Source organism: Bactrocera oleae, chromosome 4, assembly GCF_042242935.1.
Source record: "Bactrocera oleae isolate idBacOlea1 chromosome 4, idBacOlea1, whole genome shotgun sequence".
Classification (NCBI taxonomy): domain Eukaryota; kingdom Metazoa; phylum Arthropoda; class Insecta; order Diptera; family Tephritidae; genus Bactrocera; species Bactrocera oleae.
In genome coordinates this window covers 56,688,285-56,703,277 of record NC_091538.1, presented here as the reverse complement: position 1 = coordinate 56,703,277, position 14,993 = coordinate 56,688,285, and the positions used below count along the sequence as shown (strand labels likewise).

General features: G+C 34.3%; 1 protein-coding gene across 2 annotated transcripts in view; it reads left to right on the top strand.

Moving 5' to 3' along the window:
* The first annotated feature begins 2,769 nt into the window (after window positions 1-2,769).
* Window positions 2,770-14,993, top strand: part of LOC106620967 (semaphorin-2A) — a 220,764-nt gene continuing 208,540 nt past the window's right edge. The window contains exon 1 of one of the 2 annotated variants that reach the window (XM_036363458.2): window positions 2,770-3,523. The gene's annotated coding sequence lies outside the window, so the exon portion shown is untranslated. The remainder of the gene's footprint in view (window positions 3,524-14,993) is intronic. The other variant, XM_036363457.2, reaches the window with a different exon arrangement.

Sequence of the window (14,993 nt, the reverse complement as noted above, 5' to 3'; positions counted from 1 at the left end):
TTCGTCTTTTCTTGTTGCTCGTGTGTCTGTATATAGTAAACTATAGCGAACTAGTGCCTCAGTTTTTGAGATATCATTTTAAGATATCGAACACTTCCTTTTCCCACAAAGAAGCTGCTGTTTTGTCGGTCGGCCGATATTGGTTTACTATAGGATATAGCTGTCATACAAACGATCGATTAAAATCTAATTCTTGTATGAACAACTTTTTCATTCCCAACGCCATCACCCATATTGATACTCAGCAGTCATTATTGGATAATATTCGACCGAATAGATCACGTCCAGCACGAAGTAAAGAAAATATAGCGGGCTTAGAGTGTACCCGAAGACGGTGGTAAGTCGATTCGGTGCCGTTAGCAGTAGCTCGAACTGACGTATGGAACGACTTGGCGCATTATACGTCGAGATCTGAAATTGAAAAGTACATTAATAAAAATAACGGTTTGGTGTGGTTTGTGTGCCAGTGGAATCATCGGTCCATATTTCTTCAAAAATAATACCGGTGAGAATGTAACCGTCAATGGCGACTGTTATCGCGCCATGATAACCGACTATTTGACGCCTGAAATTGAAGCTCGTGATCTCGGCGACCTTTGTTTTTAACAAGACAACGTCACTTCCCACACATCGCATTCAATCGATTTATTGAGAGAAATTTTTGGTGAGCAGATCGAATGATAGACCGTTAGACTTTTACTTGTGGGGATATGTAAAGTCTTAAGTCTATGCGGACAATCCCGTTCGATTCAGGCCTAGAAGCAAAACATTACGCGTGTCATTTGCTAGTTACCAGTCGAAAAGCTCGAACGAGTCATCGAAAATTGAACTCAACGGATGGACCATCTGCGACGTAGCCGCGGCTAACAATTGAAAGATATTATCTTTAAAGAAAATAAATGCCAAAGAACTTTCTTTCGAATGGTAATAAATATTTTCCATTAAATTTGAATTTTCTGTGTTGTTTTCTTTGGAAAAATAGGGCACTTTGAAATGGATCACCCTATATATGAATAACTAAGCCTGGAAATGTCATCACGCTGATCATTTATTTATAGGTATACATACCCTTTATGGTCTCCATCTAGTTACAAACTTCTTGATAAACTTAATATACCTTGTTCAGGGTATAAATATGAAGTATAGATCTTCCCCAAGCCAGCATATATCCAATGTAACAATTTTAAATCTAGTTCTTTACTTTTCTACAGATTTTTGGACATGTGTATATGGTAATATATAATGAAATGAAGACATAACTTCTTGAAGCATAATGTGGGGTGATGTCGAAAATAGTAGCTTTTTTATAAGAAGGAACTATTTGCTTACACCCGTTTAGCTAACTCATTCATGAATGCAGCATGGATTAGTGAAGATCGCGACATATGAAAATAGTGTTATCCTGTCTAAGTGAGACCCCTGTTGGAGATTGCAACCGGGTCGGTCTTTTAATCTAACCTAAGTCAGTATTAAGTACTTTATAGCCTTAGAGAGAGATAAAAAGAGAATTTAAAATTGTTGAAATTTCTTAGTTCTGACTTTTTACTAAAATCTCCTAACAAGTGGATCAGATGTAAAAAAGAATAAGTGGAAATATCTCTGTAATGAGTTCCTTTGCTTGTTGTATATAATTACAAAGTTCTGGATTGAGGACAATAAAACAAATCGTCAAGTCTTTTTCCAAATAGTTTTTCTTACGGCAGATGCTAGTTTGAACAAAAATGGCAACTAAAAAGTGAACTCTTCGAACCCGTAATAACACCAAAGCTTCGCACGGTAAACATACATATCACGTTCCTTTAAACCACAACTGTAGAAGCATAACGGTAATGTAAACATGCTGTTACCTTAACATTAAAATTTGCCTTGAAAGAGCATGGTTTAAGAGAAACACGATAAATTCAAAAATTCGCGCAGGCGCAAATCAATCAAAACAGAGCCAAAATATAAGTGTAAACACAACGAAGTCGCACGAAGTGTAGACACTAAAAGCCGGTTCAATGACAAGCTCTTCCCAGTATTTGAGTACATATCTACATGCAAAGAAATGAGCGATTACTAGTTGTAATTAAACGATGCATTTGCAACAACAACACCATTTCTACCTAAACAGCGCTCTTGCAGCGAGCAGGTGTTTTTGCGATTTTTGCCGGCGAAATAAGGTAAGATAAGATATATATTCGCTTCGTACGACGTTTGCCTCCCAGTCACAATGCACGAAGTAGTCGGCAGTTCTATGCAAAAATCAGCTAAATACTTTTCTAGCCAGTTGCCTGCCCACTGAAGCGGCGAGCATTAGTGTAGATGGCAGTTGGCGAAAGGTAGCATAGGTATTGGGTATTGGGTGTCATTTGAATTTGGCGAATGCCAACGAATCAACGAAGGTGCACAAGCGACCGAGCGCCAACGATGAGTGTCGAAGTGGCAAACGGCGGCGATAATGGCAAAGCTTGTCTGCATAGATTTAGTGGCGGCGAGCGCAAGTGTGGCGACCACATTGAGCGAATTTCGTTGCACTTTTGGGAGGGCAAAACCAGAAAAACTGCTCGCATGCCATTCGATTTCCTGCTACAAGGCGCGCGCTCCTTTGTCTATATGTGTGTTTATAAATTGTTGGCTGCAATGTAGGGATGCCGGTGGCGTCGCTGCTGCTGTGAACTTGCCAAACTGGCTGCTGCCGGAGCTGCTGCTGCTACAGTAGGGTCCCTCTGCACTGCCGCCGCCAACGCCGCAGATGCCACCAACATCGCCACCTAGTGGTTTTGGTTAGCTGAGCGTTTGCGTTGGCTTGACTTGGTGAACTGGTTGGTTCGTCGGTTGCTTGGCTGCTTGGTTGGTTGGCCACGTTCGTGCGTTCGCCTGCTGCCAGAATACAAACAGTTTGTGCGGCAATTGCGAAATGGACGGTTCGTTGTTGCGGATAAACGTGTAATGGCGCGAGTTGCAATTTTTTGGCGAGTTTATGTGAAGTGCGCTAATGGCATTTTATTCTAAAATATATAAATGTAAATTATGGAAAATCGAATGCGTTCAACAGTTTTAAGCGGCGCATAGTGAAAAAATTGTAGACTTTAAAAATAAAATCTGTTTTTGAGCTACAACTTCGGTTTGCTATAAATGAATGTTTGTACATTGCTAGTAGAAGACAAGGCTTACGAGCTGGTTTGCGAAGCAAAAGAAATTCAAAGCTGTTTGACAAGTTTTGTGCCATAAAATTACATACGAAACATATGAAATACGTTGCATAAAATAAAGTTGCAAGCAGGCAGACTTCAATAAACTATAAATTGTTCAGAAAGTATTAAAAAAAAATTTTTTTTTTATATAAAAAAACATAATTATAATGATAAAAAAAATAAAATAAAAATGTTCAAATAATAAAAAATGTTGTGAAGCGTTAAATAATTTTTGTGTTAGTAATTCAAAACAAACTGCCTTCAAGTCTACAACAAATCACTTAGCTGCAATCACTTTAAAATCGGCCTACAACATCAATCATCTCAACAGCTGTTAAATTCAAAAGGTTAATTTTACAACAAATTACAACTACATACTTTTATATTAAACGCTAACAAGTAGCGGCAACTTTTTTTATATATTAAAATCTATACCCTTTCACTTAAAAAAATTATGAACGCCTAGGCGATTTGACCAACAGTGACCCCAAATATCTCACACCATTTGTTAAACACACATACAAGCACAACAACATAACTAAATTCAATATGAACCTTTCGTGCGTTCCATCTACGCTTCTGCTAAGATTTTTACTTACATCCTTTAATATATATTTGTGTGTGTAGGTCTAATAGCTCCTGATTTGTCAGCACTTTTTAAGGTTTAGTTAACATTTTCCGACTATTCAATGATTGCCTTTATTAACGCTTACCTTTGCTGTTTGCATTTGGCAACTACCTTCGAATCTTCGTTTAGTTTTACAGCCCTTGTATATGCTTACATTTATTCAGACACACATACATTCATACATGCAAGCATGTGTAGATACTTTCCATGCCAGTAAGCGTTCTACCCACAAGAAGCTTCAACTCGTTGCTAACTTTTTGCACGCTTCGATAGTCTCACAGGCACACTCACACACACATAACCTTTGGTTGACTAGCAAGGTAACTTATTGCCGGTCTGGTTACTAGCTGGTTGACCGGCTGATTGTCGTTACCGTGGTTACGACAGAGTTGAAACGATTTAATAAATGTTGTTAACCCTTGTGTGTTCACTTATGCTATCCATTTTCAAAGAGTTTACATCGTTTGCGAACAAATTGTAGGTTAGAGCTGAGGTCTTCAGTTAACTTTCAAATACGATTTTGAATTTTACTTAACCGATTGTATTGTGTGATTGTTTTAGTAGCATTATAAGAAACCTAAATATCTATTAAAGACTATGAAAGGTAAAATAGAGAAGAGTTCATACTCTTTTCATTAATAAGTTAATTAGCTGAGAATATATTTCACTCATATAAATATGTAATTAATGAAAAAACCTAAAAAAGTAATGTAACCGTATACATAGAAGAGATCGAATCTCAAGCTTCATAAGTAAGATGCTCAGTAGTAACTACGCAGTTATGCGAATTGTCAACTGAAGTTAAAAATACAGTTCTCTTAAGCGACAGCTTTTTTCGAAAATGAGATTATTTGAGGCATAGATATTATTAAAATAGGTTACAGTGAACAAATTAGAAAAAATCTGGCTAATATTGTAAACGTTGCTATGATTAAACTGCAACAATTAAAAAAAACGAATTTTTACTCAAAATATGGTAGGTGAGAGGATAGATTTCACACCTTAAAAAAGGTTGACAACCAGTTGACATTGTGTTCAAACCAATGAAGACGATACTGATAATTATATATCAGTTTATGACAACATTTGTAGTGAAATTTACGCGTGTCAATCAAATTGTTGTGAAATGTAATCGAAACCGAAATTATCAGCTTCAAAATGAATACATTTTTCTTTGTGTTATAGAAAGTCATTGTATTGTCGTCATCTCTGATGTGTTCGCCATTTACATTGACATAATAAAACCGTGTATTAGATAAATTTATGTTTTATTTTTATAATTGGTATTATAGGTATATATTGAAAGTAAAAACTAAAAAAAATCGTTAATTTCAGTTGCACCGAAACTATTGTATAAAACACTTCACATAACAAAAATAACTTGATTTTGGTCAGTCACTTTGTATGGATGCTATATGCTACAGTGATCCACTCAAAACAACGATGTCACATTTTGTGTAGATATGTCGTCGGATAAAAAAGTTTTCCATATAAAGACATTGTTTTTGATAGATAAGTTTGTATAGGAACTATATGCAATAGTATTCCGACCTAAACAACTTCTTCAAAAATTATATCATTGCTTTGCACAATAATTCGTGCCAAATTTCGTGAAGATATCTTCTCAAATAAAATAGTTTTCCATACCCGAACTTTTTGTTGATCGTTAGCTTGTATAGCAACTATATGCTATAGTGGTCCGATATCGGCGGTTCCGGCAAATGAGCAGCTTCTGGTGCCGGCAAAGACTAAAGCCAAAATTCAGATCGATATCTCAAAAACTGAGCGACTATTTTGCGTATATACAGACAGGCATGGCTAAATCAACTTAGCCCGTCACGCTGAACATTTATATACCTATATATATATATATTATAGGATCTCCGGAATTGCGTTCTGGGTATTACAAACTTCGTGGCAAACTTAACATACCTTGTTCAGGGTTTAAAAAACAATTGGTATGGTTAACCCACAATGAATTCAAAAATTTAAATAAAGTCATCATTTTTAAAAAAGAAACTTCTAAAGTTTTCGTATACTGGAAAAAAGGCCCATTTATAGAAAGCATTTTTTAAATTTTATTTATAATGTAAAGTAACTGAAAACCTTCGGTTAGAATGTTATAATTCTCGAACTTTTTGCTAAATAAGATTTAGAACATATTTTCAGAACACGATTTCGTCCAGTAAAGATGAAACTGATTCATTGTACGAAAATCAAAGGGATTTTTATTACATAATTTACACTGATTTTGCTTTTGAATTAAAAGTAAAGCAATATTGGAACAAAATAATAATATATAAGGTCTGTCGGAAAGTTCTGTCCGTTTTTTTCTTTACAATTTTTTCTTACCGCCAATTAACTTTATTGAAAAATATAATTGCCTTTATTGTTAATGATCTCGTGCCAGCGTGGAGGTAGTTTTTAAAAAATGAAAATTAACTTTATTATAATTTTTTTACTGCGTTAGTGTGTATACATTAAGCAATTAAAATATAGAGCCGAACACGCAATAAATAAAAGTTTGCCTACGTGGCGAAGATGATGTCATAGATATGTATGCCTCTCTCTTTGATCTTAAAAAAAAAATTGTTTTTTTTTAATAAGTTTACTTTCTTAGTTTCAATAACGGATTACCATTACGTGTTTATGTATTTTCTAAGGACTTTTGCTAGTAATTTGAGCTTTGTAAAACTTTCTTAAGACAACTTAAGCATGCAGGTTCAATTTAGAGTTGAAATAAGACGGGAATATAAGCAATCAACTAAGAATTTTATAATAACAGAGTTCTACTGTTTAAGTTTTTCATTCCTTACTCCTTAGAAAAGTATGAATCTATCCCTAATTTTTTATATTACGTAAGACATATATTATATATAGATTTTTAATTTCAAGCAATTCTCATCAATAATATTCGTGTATGAGATGTGTTTAAGCATTAACGAGAATATTTAAATTAAAATCTCGCTGGTTTGTAGAGCCCAAAACCAATACAGTAACGCTGCCTCAGTCTTCATATTCACCAGACATGGCACCGTGCGACTTTTTCCTATTTCCAAAAATTAAGAAGATTAAAGGGCCGCTTTACAGGCGTATATGAAATTAAAAGCGCATCGCTGAAAGAACTAAAGCCTATCCCAGAAATTGGGTTTGAGAAGGGTTTCGACGATTGGGATAAGCGCTGGCCTAAGTTCATAACTTGGAATGGGACCTGTTTTGAAGGCTACAATATTAATGTAGACAAATGAATAAACATTTGTTTTTGCCAAAAATGAAAATTCTCGTTCTTTTTTGAACACTCCTCATATAGCTAAGTCTCATGGCCCATTATACTCTTACCCACTTTCAGCACGATTGACACACACTTTCTTTTGGATATTTAGAAACCATTATCTTTGCCAAGATTGAAGAAAACAGCGTGTTTGGTCACATGTTGACTGGTTGACGCAGTGTCGATTACAAGTGCACTTAAAGCAAATTCGCAAGCCTGATTAATGATACTCGAACGCCTGCCAGGCATGGTACAGGGATGATTTATGAGTTGTGTTGTGATCTTATAAGCTTCACGATACGCCAAGAAAATTGAAATAATCCATGACAGGTCGATGGGTTATCACCGGTTGCAAGAATACGAGTTTGTAGATATACATACATATATATTGGTTGTGTTCAAAGGGTTGCAAAATGAACGTGACAAAACCGTGAAGGTGGTGAACCGATTGGAGTTCATTAATCATATATGAGAGTATTTAGTAATCATTATTAGTTACCTCTAACTTTGGTGGTATTTTAAGACTTTCATTAATAAAAGAGTGGAATGATTTCATAGAGAATTTCATATTTTTGTATTTACTGTTACATAATAAGAAAATCGGAAGAATAGTTCACGTAAACCAGAGTTTTTTATCGAGAAGGAAAAGAAATAAAAAAATTGTCATTTGAGTCTTATTAGCAGATCACTCCATTTGTCAACCGACTTGTAGAAAGATTACCTTATATAAACGATGTGATGTTAACATCGAACTTTTAATCTTATTTATTTCAATTCCGCAAACGACCGCTTATTAGGGAGCCAACTGGGCGAGTAAGCCGCGCTGCGCCTTATTTCGTGATATTGACTCTCCTTCTGAAGTCCATTGACGCTTACATCGCATATTAAGTTGCAGCCAACCGAGTCACCGGTTCACCGCTCACCACGCGACTTTTTTCTAATACTTTAATTTCATAATTAGTGATAGTTTACGAATGGAATGTGCGAATCGAATAATTCAAAAAGTTATATAAAGGTATGGAATCAGTCTTGAATTCGAAGCTATTAATTTTGATAACTATTAATACTAAGGTACAAATAAAGCGCTTTTACAAAGGCGGTATTTTAATTATTATTTTTTTTTAATAAAAGAACACTTATTGTGACGTAACTATAAAAGTTTGACATATGCTGTCATGACATTTTTTGTAGATAATTATAGTCGTAGTACATTTTTTTATTCCATAATCATACACATCCTTTCTCGTTATAAAATTAGTATAGATAATGTAATATACTTCTAAACCATAAGGTAACAGCAAAAAGCCAGTTTAAATCAAAGCTCTATTAATCTTCAAAGACAGCTTAAGATTTCCCGGAGAATGAAAGCGAAATTTTCTAATCAAATTACTACTGTTTTTTAGGAAATTAACTTGTCTCAGGACCTCTTCTATTGAATAGTATTTATTGCGTTCCACCTTTTATCAGTATTCTTTACTCGCTGTAAGTATGAGTGAAAATATCTATAATTAAGTGAATCGGTTATATTTGAGCATAACTCTTTGCAATCGATTTTTAGCTTGTCCAGAAAGACCATAGCAACCCGTTAGTTCATTATAAAGAAAGTAAAGATAACAAAGCGTTCAACAGGCCAAACACTTATTATATGCTCATAAATCTTTAAAATAAGGAATTTCGAGCTGTCACTGCAGCATTTGTTTATTTTTTCGCAGAAGTGTTGGCATGTTTTGAGAATCGACTCAGATATGAGTCAGTTCCTTCAATTACCTTATTGTCTTAGAGATCCTTTGCTACGCAGTTTTCCACAAATATTTAGAAGTTTGCGGTAGTAATATTCTCTCATCAGGCAACTTTACCTAAAATTGAGAAAACAAAAATTTTAAAAACAAAATTAAAAAAAACCAACACTTGAAAGAAGCCCTGCCTGCATTGAATTACATTATTATTCTCTATTCTTCCTCATACCGAAATAATTATCCAGTTTTGTCTTCGCTGAAATGCAGCTGCCGCACATTTTTTCCTTCACTCCGACTCGCTTTATACACTTGTTTGGCATAATCCGTTTACAAAATATTAAAAATAAACTACAAAAAAACATATTTACAAGTTTCAAGCAATCGCAAGGGACTGGAGCCAGCGAGCAAAAAAATTTCACCAACACGTTTTTTGCTGGCGATTTTTGGTTGTCGTCAACATTTTGCATATTTCTCATTTCAAGTCGCCAAACTGAAGTTGCCCCAACTGACCAAGCAGCCGACAAGCCGCATAAGCAAAAACAGAACGCGCTGTTACCGACTGATGCTTGTTATGCGGCATGTTGCATGTTGCTCGCTTGGCGCACATACATACACAACATACGCGTAGTGCTGCGAGTGTGTGCGTGTATGAAATGAGCTGAAAGCCGGTTACAACCAAAAGGACCACATTAAGAATAAGAACTGAGGTAAATAAATGGCAGCAAACCGGCGCACTCTGTAGAGTAGATGCGGCAACATTATGAGGTGCGGCGCAGAGTTTATAATATTTTTTGTGTGCATATACTTGTATATATAATATATACATATGTGTGCTTGTTTTGCTTGAGAGCGTACCAGCAAAGAACAAGTTCAAAAGCAAGCGACTCCAAATTTGGAGTAACAGCAAAAAGTGTGCTTAAAAAGCGGCTGCGACAACGCTCGACTCGAGAGACTAACAAAGCTGGAATGAACAACGTTTTGCGGTTACAATGCAGGGAATGCCTACCTACATACAAGTATATATGTATATATTTGTACATACGTTTGCTTGTGAGGCCATTTTGTAGGAGGCGCTGTGAAAGCGACAACCAACACCAACAGTAAATAACCATAAAGTCGCCAAAGAACTTTTCACACACTTGCTTATGCACTTACTTGTAGGCATATATACACACATAGGCACACAGGCATACACACATATGCATACATACATACAAACATACACTCATAAAAGGCTTGTAAGCTGGAATGAGTAGTGTCCCATCCACTGCATGGACTTTAGACGGCACTTACTTCGTTTAATGGTCCTGCTTTTTCGAAGAGATGGAGTCATCTCTTCGGCCACATTTCAACGCTTTTTTCGTCTACTTTGACGGCCTCTGCTTTACATGGCATTTCAGCTGCTACTGCAGTTGCTGCTAAATTTTTGGCTGTTTTTTGATATTTTCTGCATTTTTTTAAACTTTTTGCATATTTCGTTTTGTGCATACTTTCTATTGTATAGTTGTTGTTGCTATGATGAGTTGTGAACGCAAAAACTGAAAGAACTTTCAGCGCCTATACTCGTATGCGCTGTGGTTGGAGAAGAAATATATAGGAAGGCCACAATAATTACAATAAATAGTAAAATAACGGGACAAGTCTTCGCTAAAAATTACTTACTTATGAAGTTTTTATAGCTTAAAGATTATTATAAAGATTAGTAATTATAAGCATGCATTTAGTTACCTACGGAAAATTTCATAAAAATATACTCAGATGCTAAATCATCGGGTGTGGACTCCTAAAGCTATCGAGAAATTATTGAAAATCTGAATAGCTATCAATCAGATCTTAATGATAAGATTGCATGAATTTTTACTCAATATTTCGAGATTTATCTAATATTAACATTGTCTACATGTACTCATAAAATTCGAAATAAAAATTGCGCTAAAATGGGTGAGTGTAAACTCGTTAGTTCCATATAATAAAGGATGTCGGGAGATAACAAACTTCTCTCTAGCTCAGAGAAATTTTTATCTGAAACTACAGATTTTAAAATAAAGTTGAGTTGAGATTTTCGCAAAGCATCGTCTTTATTCTCTGTCTCTACGATTATCTTGCTAAAGTTACAAAATAATTCACAGAAAAAGAATAACTCAGTAGTTATACCTTTAAATGAAAAATGAATTTAAAAAATGTTTGTAAGAGGCTGAAATTGCCAATAATATGGAATTTGGAATGTTCCACGTGAACTTAGCATTCCAAATTCCTTGTTTGGAAAATCGAAGTACTCTCTTAAGCAAAGGGTAACTGTTTTCAAAGTCTTAGACAAATAAAGACAAATCGCCAACTTCAGTTGCACCAAGGAAAAAAATTTCCAAACAAGAACTTAATTTTGATCGTTCAGCTTGTATGATAACTTGATGATATAATGGTCCGATCTAAAAAATTTCTTCTGACAGTAGAAATGTTCTAATAAAAACCATCCAATCCATCTTTTGCAGAAGGTCAAAAATATATTTTTTAGTGCAAAAATATAAGAAAATTTGCAATCAGATAACAGCCGATTCGAAACAGCAAATATTTTATTCATCTGACAGCACCGGATCTCCTCTGATGACTTATTTCTCAAAAACTTTTTTGTAGGATTTTGGTGCTATACCAAGAACGTCTTGCACGGTTCATGTTAAAATCGTTTAAAATCGGCTCGCTTGTAATTTGATTATGTAACGCCGAAAATATTATTCTTTGGATGGTTTGTATAGAGTCCAATTGTATTGAAATCAATGTTATCGAATATAAAGTTGCAAAATTTCCCAACGTAATATATTTTGTATCAAGTTTTGCTATGAAAGGGGTCTGTCTGTTGCCCGTATTTACTTAAAAAGTGTCACAAAAGCAACCCTGATTTACGTTATGATATATATTTTAGATACATTGACCTGCATACATATTTTTATTGATTTTTTATTGTTCACAAATAACTAGTATATGAGCATAAATTAAGTTTACGCGGTCAACTGTGTTGCAGTGGTACCAAAAACAACATAATATAAACAAAACAATACAATACACTTCTCCACCCCAAATAATGTATGGTCTTCGACCGCCTGATACTTTTTATAATATTTAATGATACAATTTTCACCTACATTCCTGCTAAGCACCGCCTACAAATATATATTTCAAGCAAACAAACACACATTCGTATTCGAGTTTATGGCATAACTTTCAAGTCGATTCAATAAAAAATACATTAGTATAATAGAGCAATATCGAGGCGGTAAAAAAAAAAATAATACATAGTTAATAACCGAAAATGCTGAAAGCCACCCAACAGAGTGTTGAAAATAGCGTTACGGAAATTTTAAGTATCCCCACGCTCGGTGACCGAATTCCGTTTAAAGAGTTATTATACCAAATTAAGTAATTTGAGTCATTATTTTGAAATTAGTCTATGCTCACGCCACAAGTCACCATAAATATCGATACATATCGTGCATAGCGGTACATAAGAAAGTAGTGAGAAATGCCTAGGTGTAACACAAATACTTATGCAGACTTATATACAACCGGTGGTGCTATACCAATTAATTGTATAGGCGACTATTAGACTAAAAATGCATGAGGGTGGACAAACCGCCAATTTTCACCTTCAATTTTTCATCATTCTTCGTATTGATTGGATTTTTGGGTATAAAAAGGACTTTTCAGCTATAGAAACAAAGCTTTGAACAGCGAAAAGCACGTCATAGAATTATCATTGATGATGTAATTATGTGTACTGCTATGTGTATACATACATATATATTTATTTATGTATATTTGAGCACCACTATATATCACTTTGTATCAAACATGTTGAAAGTGTAAATTTTTTATTGTCTCTTTAGTCAACTTAGATATTGTATTTATGAAAAAGTCTTAATAAATCAATAATATTTCTGTTTCGTAGAACAAAGTTAGTATTTTGATTCTATCATCTTCTTCAAGAGCAATCGATTTTGGTGTAGCCGGTTCAACTACATGCTCGTACGTGTTTTAAAAATACAGTTAAAACCAGAAAAAAGGTTAACTTCGGCTGGACCGAAGCTATAATAACACTAGAAGGTGCATCTTTTATAACAACAACAACATAGGTATATATGTACATAATTAAATCTGTACCTTTGGTCGGTCACTTTGAATGCTATGATTGTCCGATCTGAACAATATTTTTGTAGCTTTGATTCAGGTAATAATCCGTGTCGACTTTTGTGAAGATATTTTGTCAAATAAAACAGTTTTTCATACAAGGAGCTGATTTTAATCAATCAGTTTGTATGTCAGCTATATCCTATAATGATTCGATATCGGCGGTTCCGACACATGAGCAGATTTTTACGAATAAAACGACATGTGGAATATGTCAGATCGATATCTGAAAATTGGAGGTACTATTCAGATCGTAACCTTCATCATTTATACATATATGTACATATATTTTTTATAGTAGTTCGGGAATTAATTTTTTCTCGTCTCAGTAATTACATTTTTTATTTTAATCTATATATAATATATTGTAGTAAAGAGAGATATATCATATTCATATATAACTATTTTTTTGTTTTTTATGTTAGAAGGCTCTATTCACTAAATATCACTAAGAAAACAGTATAAAAATTATTATTATTTTGTATAGAATTTATTTATACAGAGTTTTACCCTTACAAAATTTGAATTTATATTACAGTATATTTCGAATAAATTCATTATATTTTTTATTAATATTCACTGCGCTATAAATTGTACAACAAACTTCAAAGTTTTTGTAAAATATTATTTATACTACGTAATAATATAAACTGTTATAACTTTTGAGACACCCTTTCAGTAGAAAATTATATGTCATAAATTGAAATCATTTGACTCACCCTTTGGCGTTGCTCCGTATGTATGTGCATACGAGTCTACGAAGATCCGACTGCGCACTTTCTCTCTCTCTCTCTCTCTTGTACTCGCAGTTTGCCAATTCGCAATGCGCCAACAGCGCAGCTGGGAAGCTTCATATTTTTCACTTTTTCACTAGCACTGAATTTCACACTTTATACCAAAGTCTTTACATAATTACATTTCTATTTACTAATTTAAATATTATAAAACTTATTAACATTTTATTTGGCACAAAATCATATATTATTCACACAAACACAGCTAACTGCACGTAAAAGAATGTAATTAACTGACAGCGACGCTCGCTAAAAAGTAACTGAAATAGCGGAACATCCGACAAAAGTGAATGGAATGGAAAGTTGCAATTTGATTAGTTTATCGCTTGGAATTATGATGCACGGAGTTATGAGTTGAATTATCTTAGACGACAACTAAAATTATGCAACAAGATAGATATGCGATTAAAATGTAAAATTTAATAGTAATAAATGAAAAAATTTCATTTCTGGTTCTGTTCGCAGGGGAAAAAAGAGTCGATGTAGTAATTAGCTCGGATAAGCGGTAAGATTTTTTATAGGAAAATATTGTATACACTAGTTATGCCTGTTTTAAGGTTAATTTTTTAGTAGATAACTACTCGAAAGGTTAGTTCTTGAATCAGAGAATTAAAATTTTAAGTTTATGAAAGCCTTGAACTCAAATGTCAACTCAAAAATGGATATATCGATGAATTCAATGTCAAGACTTATCGTAGATGATATACACTTGAAAGCTAACCGTCGGTCAACTGGTCATCTTCTGTCAACGCGCGTGATACAAATTGGCCTAACAGATGAAAACGGCTTATTCAGTGCCACGCAGCTAACGGCCATGAAAATATCATTTTTACAGATGAAAAAGTTTCCCTGTGGTGAAATTTTTAATAAGGAAAACGATAAAATCTACGCACAAACTTCCAAAGAAGCAAAAAATATTATTCGAAGGGTTCAATGTAGTACCCATCTAGTTGCTGTAATAGTTAAACCTCTTAGCTTCCGTGAAAAAGTGTTACAACTGGGGCAAAAGTGTTTCAGCAGGATGTTTTAGAAGGCGTGGTAAAGCAATTAAGCAATACTCTATTCAAATGGAGTGCATTGGATCTTCCAGAAAAATTTTGCACCTGCACTCAAGGGAATATTATAAATGTGGCTAAAAAGCAATATTTCTGGTTTGATAGCTGATTGAAACTGGAAGTCTAGATTTGAAATCATTGCACTACATTTTGT